A 6285-nucleotide genomic window follows, 5' to 3' on the forward strand; every position below is an offset into this window, starting at 1 on the left:
ATTAGAAATATTTGATGTCTCTCATACTATATGAGTAAATGCCCTATAAATAATGTCACCAAGGATCCAAAGGAGGGAATCTGGACTATTCAAGAAAGCCAGAGCATGGGATAAGTGCCTCTTAAGTTCCATTGCTTAATGGTATCCTAAACACAGATTTTGGTCCAATATCCTGTTAAGATCATCAGGCAACAAAAATGAGATTCTTCACTGGAAAGTACTTATGAGAAAATATTTGCAAAATGAATCTCAAGTCTCAAAAGTGATTTTAGAAAGTGATAAATATTCTATTATTATTATAATAAGTATGTCTGGAATTTCTCTTCTAATACCTTAGCAAAGTAAGCGCTCCATCTTAAGAGTGGTTTATAAGACCATTTGATGCAGAAGCAAGTTATAGTAATTTTTTGATGTACGCATAATGCAGTAGGAGATAACATTTTGCATGCATGAAGCTCATCACCATGTTAAAAACGCATACTTCAAATATATTATTCTGATTATCCCTTTTAATATATTAAAATATAAACATTTGGGTTCTACTGTGATTGCATGTTAAATTTACTATCTTACTAAAGGTTACAAGAAGCACATATTTTACATACATAGTAAGATATCTTATGTACAGAAGAAGTTGGATGCTAAAATACATCTACCGTTAAGAAATATTTATGTGAGACTGTGTTGGCACACACTTATTGTGAAGTCCTTGGTACTCTCTGAGCTTGGCTGTTTTCTTGCAGACATTTCATTACTCAACTAGATAACAACTAGATAACATACAGTGCTAGAAAGGAATGGGGTTTGCTCTCTCTTTATATACAGTGGCTTGCCTTATGGTAGTGAGAGAGTTGTTTTCTTTTTGATAGTTCCTTGATTAGGCTATTATTTACTGTTTGATTGTTTGTCTGAGTTGATAGTTCCTTCATTGTTTACTGCTTGATTGTTAGACTGGTATTAATCCTGATGTTAATCTCTCCTTATCTTGTTGTTGATTGCTGGTGAGGAGGTATGTCTCTTTTTGTTTCCTTTTTAGTTTATTTATTGTCTCTAACACTGCCATACATAAAAAATATATCAGAAACAAACAACAGTTTATTAAAACCACATGACATCGAAGCACACAAACCATTTAAAGCTCTACAAAACATGATAGTAAACCAAAAGACACAATAGCCCCAGGAGAAAAAACAGAAGTCATTTACAATATACAGTGTAAGAACTGTAACAACCACTATTAAACATAGATAGGCAGAAGCCTAGCAGAACATTATTATTATTAATAATAATAATAACAACAATAACAACATTTAGAATCTGGATGAGGAAGATTACTACAAATACTTGGGTATCCTTCAAGCTGACAACATCAAGCACACTGAAGTCAAGAAAAAGATTAGAGGAGAATACATTAAGAGAATGAAGAAGATCTTAAAGTCCAAACTCAATGGAGGAAATACCATAAAGGCAATCAACACCTGGGCAATTCCAATAATTAGATACACAGCTGGAATAGTGGACTGGACTCAAGCAGAACTAAAAGCAATGGATAGGAAGACCAGAAAAATAATGACAATGAATCATGCCCTTCATCCACCTAGTGACATTGACAGACTCTATCTATCAAGGCAAATAGGTGGACATGGAATGCTGCAAGTACATCAGATGGTTGAAGAAGAAAAAATGGCTTTGGAAGAATATCTGAAGGATAATGATCAAGATGCACTGAAATTAATATATCAGGAAGGCTTACTGACTACTGGAGAGATCAAACTGGCCTACATGAAAGACCAAATGAAGAACAGAATAGAGGCATGGGAAGACAAAGCACTACATGGCCAATACATTAAAAATAGCTGGGAAAGCAGATAATAACAAGACCTGGCAATGGCTAAGACCAATAATAATGATAATGATGATAATGATAATAATAGTAGTAGTAGTAGTAGTAGTAGTAGTCGTAAAAATTGGAAGGGACCTTGGAGGTCATCTAGTCCAACCCCCTGCTCAGGCAGGAAACCCTATGCCATTTCACACAAATGGCTGTCCAGTCTCTTTTTAAAAACTTCTATTGTTGGAGCATTCACTGCTTCTGGAGGCAGGCTGTTCCACTGATTAATTGTTCTAACTGAAACAGTGTTGATGAAACAGTGTTATAATGTAATAAGGTATTTAATATATGGGTGAATTTCTAAATAATCCCAAAGATTTCCCCTTTCTAGAGTCTCAACATCTCAAAGTTCTCAGTATAGTCTCCATTCACAATCACTTTCATTGTTTGTTTATTGTATATTGTTTTTATTGTGTTTATAAAGTTCTGTCCAAAGTCCATTATTTTTAATTGGTGAATCATAAATTGCCAGGAAACATTATCAAATGCCTTTTGAGCATCTAGGAATATTAGTGCTTGTTGTTTCCCTGGATGTAATTCATAATATTCCAATACATCCATTATCACTCTTAAATTATTTTTAATTTGTCTCTTTGGCAAAAAACCATTTTGGTCTGAATGTATAAATTTAGTTAGGAATCTTGTCAGTCTCTCTGCCATTATTGAAGTAAATTTTTTATAATCCACATTTAATAATGATATCGGTCTATAATTTTTTATCTGTGTCAAATCTGAGTCTTCTTTTGGTATTAAGGTAATATTTGCTTCTATCCATGCATTTGGGAGTTTAGCCTCCAACAAAAGTTCATTGCAAACGTCTTTCAGCGGTTCACTTAGTATATCTTGTAAAGCTTTATATAACTCCACTGGTAGTCCATCTGGCCCCAATGTTTTCTCATTTTTTTGTCTTCTTATGGCCTCTGTTATTTCCATCATTGTTATTCTTTCCTCTAACATAATCTTACAGGTTTCTGAAATTTTTGGAAGGTTACTTTCTTCCAGATATTGGATCATTCTCTCTCTTGGAATTTCTTTTGTGTCATACAGTTTCTTGTAATATTCTTTAACTATCTTTTTTATTTCTTCATTTTTAAATTGTAGGCAACCTTTTTCATCTATTAAATTGTTTATCATTTTCTTCTTCTGTTTTTTAAGTTTATAAGCTAACCATTTTCTTGGTTTATTTGCATTTTCAAAAACGTTTTGTTTTCTTCTTTTTATTTGCTGTGCCAATTTTTCTGAATCCAACAGATTTAATTTGTGTTTTATTGTTTCCATTTCTCTTTTCAGAGTCTTCTTTTGCATGTTCATTTGCAGTTCTGATTCTAGTTTTTCAATTTTTTTTCTTTTAATAGTATATATTGCTGTCTTTTCTGTTTTTTTGTTTGTTTGCCATGTATGTTATAGCTATATCTCTAAAGTATGTTTTTGCTGTATCCCATACATTTTGTAATGTTGTATCTTCTTTTTTGTTTTCTTTGAAGAAAAACTCCATTTTTTTTTGCTAGTTCTACAAATTCTCTTTCTTTTAATATAGATTGGTTCAAAGTCCATTTTGATTTTTTTTTTTTTTTTGTATTCCTCTCCATGTCACTTTTAAAGGGTTGTGATCTGCCTGGTTGTACCTGGTTCTATTTCAATTTCCTGTATATTTGTCCTCAGTTCAGATGCCATCCAGATCATGTCAATTCTGGACCAGGATTTTTGACTGTTTGAATAAAATGTACAGTGCTTTTTTTGAAAAAAAAAAAAGATGTCGGAACTCATGCACGTCATATAACCCTTGCCTAGCCTACAAGGTTCCATTCTACTCCGTTCTGGGTGTTCTATGACAAAAAAAGCCCTGAAAATGTGTATTGTAATTTTCCAGATCCTCCTGTATCTTAAGCCTATGTTCTGGAGTGTTGGCTATTCCTGCCAGCATGGTGTCGTCTGCAAATTTAATGAGTTCCCCATCTATCCCCTCATCCAAATTGTTGATGAAGATGCTGAAGAGCACTGAGCTCAGAACAGAGCCCTGCAAGAACCCCACTACACACTTCCCTCCATGTAGATGCAGTTCCATTGAGGACCACATGCTGAGTACGGCCGATCAGCCAGCTACGAATCCATCTGGTGGTCATGCTGTTTAACCCACATTTTTCTATCTTATCAAGTAGTAGATTGTGATCTACTTTATCAAATGCCTTACTGAAGTCCAAATAAATTATATCTACAGCATTCCTCTGGTCCACTAATTTTGTCACTTGGTCAAAGAATGCAATAAGATTTGTCTGGCATGATCTGTTTTTGACAAACCCATGTTGGCTTTTAGTAATGACTTTGTTTGCCTCTAGGTGTTCGCTTGTCACCTTCTTGCCACTTTCCCCCACTAATGGACCAATCATTTCCTTAGCTTTTTTTCTTGTTTTTTACATGTTGAAAGAATATTTTTTTGTTATTTTTGACTTTGGTCGCAACCCTTAGTTCATTTTGAGCTTTAGCTTTCCTCACTTCATTTTTGTAGATACGGGCTATTTGCTGATATTCTGCCTTAGTTATGTGCCCCTCTTTCCTCTTTTTATACTTTATACTTTCCATGAATTCAAACTAACAGTCAAAAAAACATGCTGAAAACTGCTTAATTTCACAATACAGAGATGGATTTAAGCTTAGTTTCAACTGGGAAATTGTGAGCATCCTAGATCAAGCTAAGTCCAGAGTGTCCTGGAAGCCTGACAATCTGACAAATCAGCCATTAACAGGCACATAGAGATAAACAACATTTATATACTATTCAATGTAATAATAATATACTGCACTGATAGCTCTGTATGTGATTATGACTTCTATATTTTAAAATATTATGTAATTTGGAGAATTTAAGAGAAGAGTCACAAGAATAATCAAAGTGCTCAGAAATTAGCTTAACTTTATAAGTGAAAACGTTATCTGGTGTTCTGTGTTATTGCATGATCACATCTACTTTTGTCTAGCAAGTAATACCCAAGTAATACATTTGTAACAGGGAAGGACAGTGCATAACAGTAATACCCAAGCACCAGACCCAAGCCCAGTTTGTTATGTTCTGAAAATACAAATGCAGGTAATTGAACTGAATGTAGCCCATTGTAAAACAGTCAGAATTTCCAAGTGTTTTTCATTTTTGGTGGGTATTGGTTTTGTTTCTTAACTGGGTAAAATCTGTTTTATATAAACCTGTTTTAAATGCCTCTCCAACTGCAAAAGAGCAAGGGAATAAAGAAGAATTGAGTCATCAAAATAAAACAATGCAAATTCAGATCAGATCCAGTGGTGTAATTAAAAAAAACATGATATTTACTACATACATAACTATACACATTGTACTTCTATCCAGCTGATATACACTTATTGAAATCCCTGTGATATTATCTGAGAGGCTGGCTGCATGATTTGGATTCACTTAATACTTTGGCATCAGTTCAGAGAGTAGCTAGAGATAGATGCCATTTTCAGGACTCTTTGAGAAGTTCTAAGAGTCATTGTGGAAAACCTGGGAAAATCTTAGCAACTCAAAACATTTAAACTCATTTGAATTACTGAGGCCAACATTTTGGGAACAATCAGAAAACCATAAAGGTATCCACCGTCCAGGAGAAAACAGAAGGAAGAGGTCTCTGCTGGGATTTCTCAGATAAGACTTTTATTATGTAATCATTTCCACATTATTCTAATTTGAGGGCTAATCCACATGGAGCTCCTTTTCCATCTGTCCTGTTTGCCATCATTCGCTCCCTAGAGATTAAAATGGATGTTCTGAAACTTGAGCTGGCCACGAACAAGGAGTATATATTGGAGGGGGTGACCCTTTGAGAGCTGTATGCAACAACATTTCATTTTGATGTATGCCGATTGGTGTACATTCAAAGGGACAATAAAGTTATTGTTGTTGTTGTTGTTATTCACCAAATTACAGGGGTCCAAATAGTCTTCCATTTGTAACTTGGGTTTTCTTGTCAGTTCATCCTTTTTTCTACCTCCCAGAAATATTAAAAGCAGATTAAACATAGACTACTGTACCAAGTATTATTTTCAAAGCATGTGTCAAAATAAAACGTTCTCAAAGCATTGGCCAGCCTTTTTCTTCATTTTGAAAAGACATGTTACTCTGAAAAACAGGAAGGTATTTTTAAATTTTCATTTTATCATCTTCTTGGTATCCCCTTGCCTATTAAGGTAAATTGTTTGTTGTAATAGAAGTCCAGCTTGAAGGCTGTGCAGAGATGAGATGACCTGGAAAGATACATCCATAATAAGATGTGGAAGGCAAGATGAGAAATTCAAGAGAACAAGTTAATTAAGTAATTGAACCATTTTGACATGATGTTTACAATCAGCTATAACAACTAATACAAGAAATTGTTTCTTTATCA

Source organism: Crotalus tigris, unplaced genomic scaffold (assembly GCF_016545835.1).
Source record: "Crotalus tigris isolate CLP2741 ecotype Arizona unplaced genomic scaffold, ASM1654583v1 scf7180000024370.6872682, whole genome shotgun sequence".
NCBI lineage: Eukaryota > Metazoa > Chordata > Lepidosauria > Squamata > Viperidae > Crotalus > Crotalus tigris.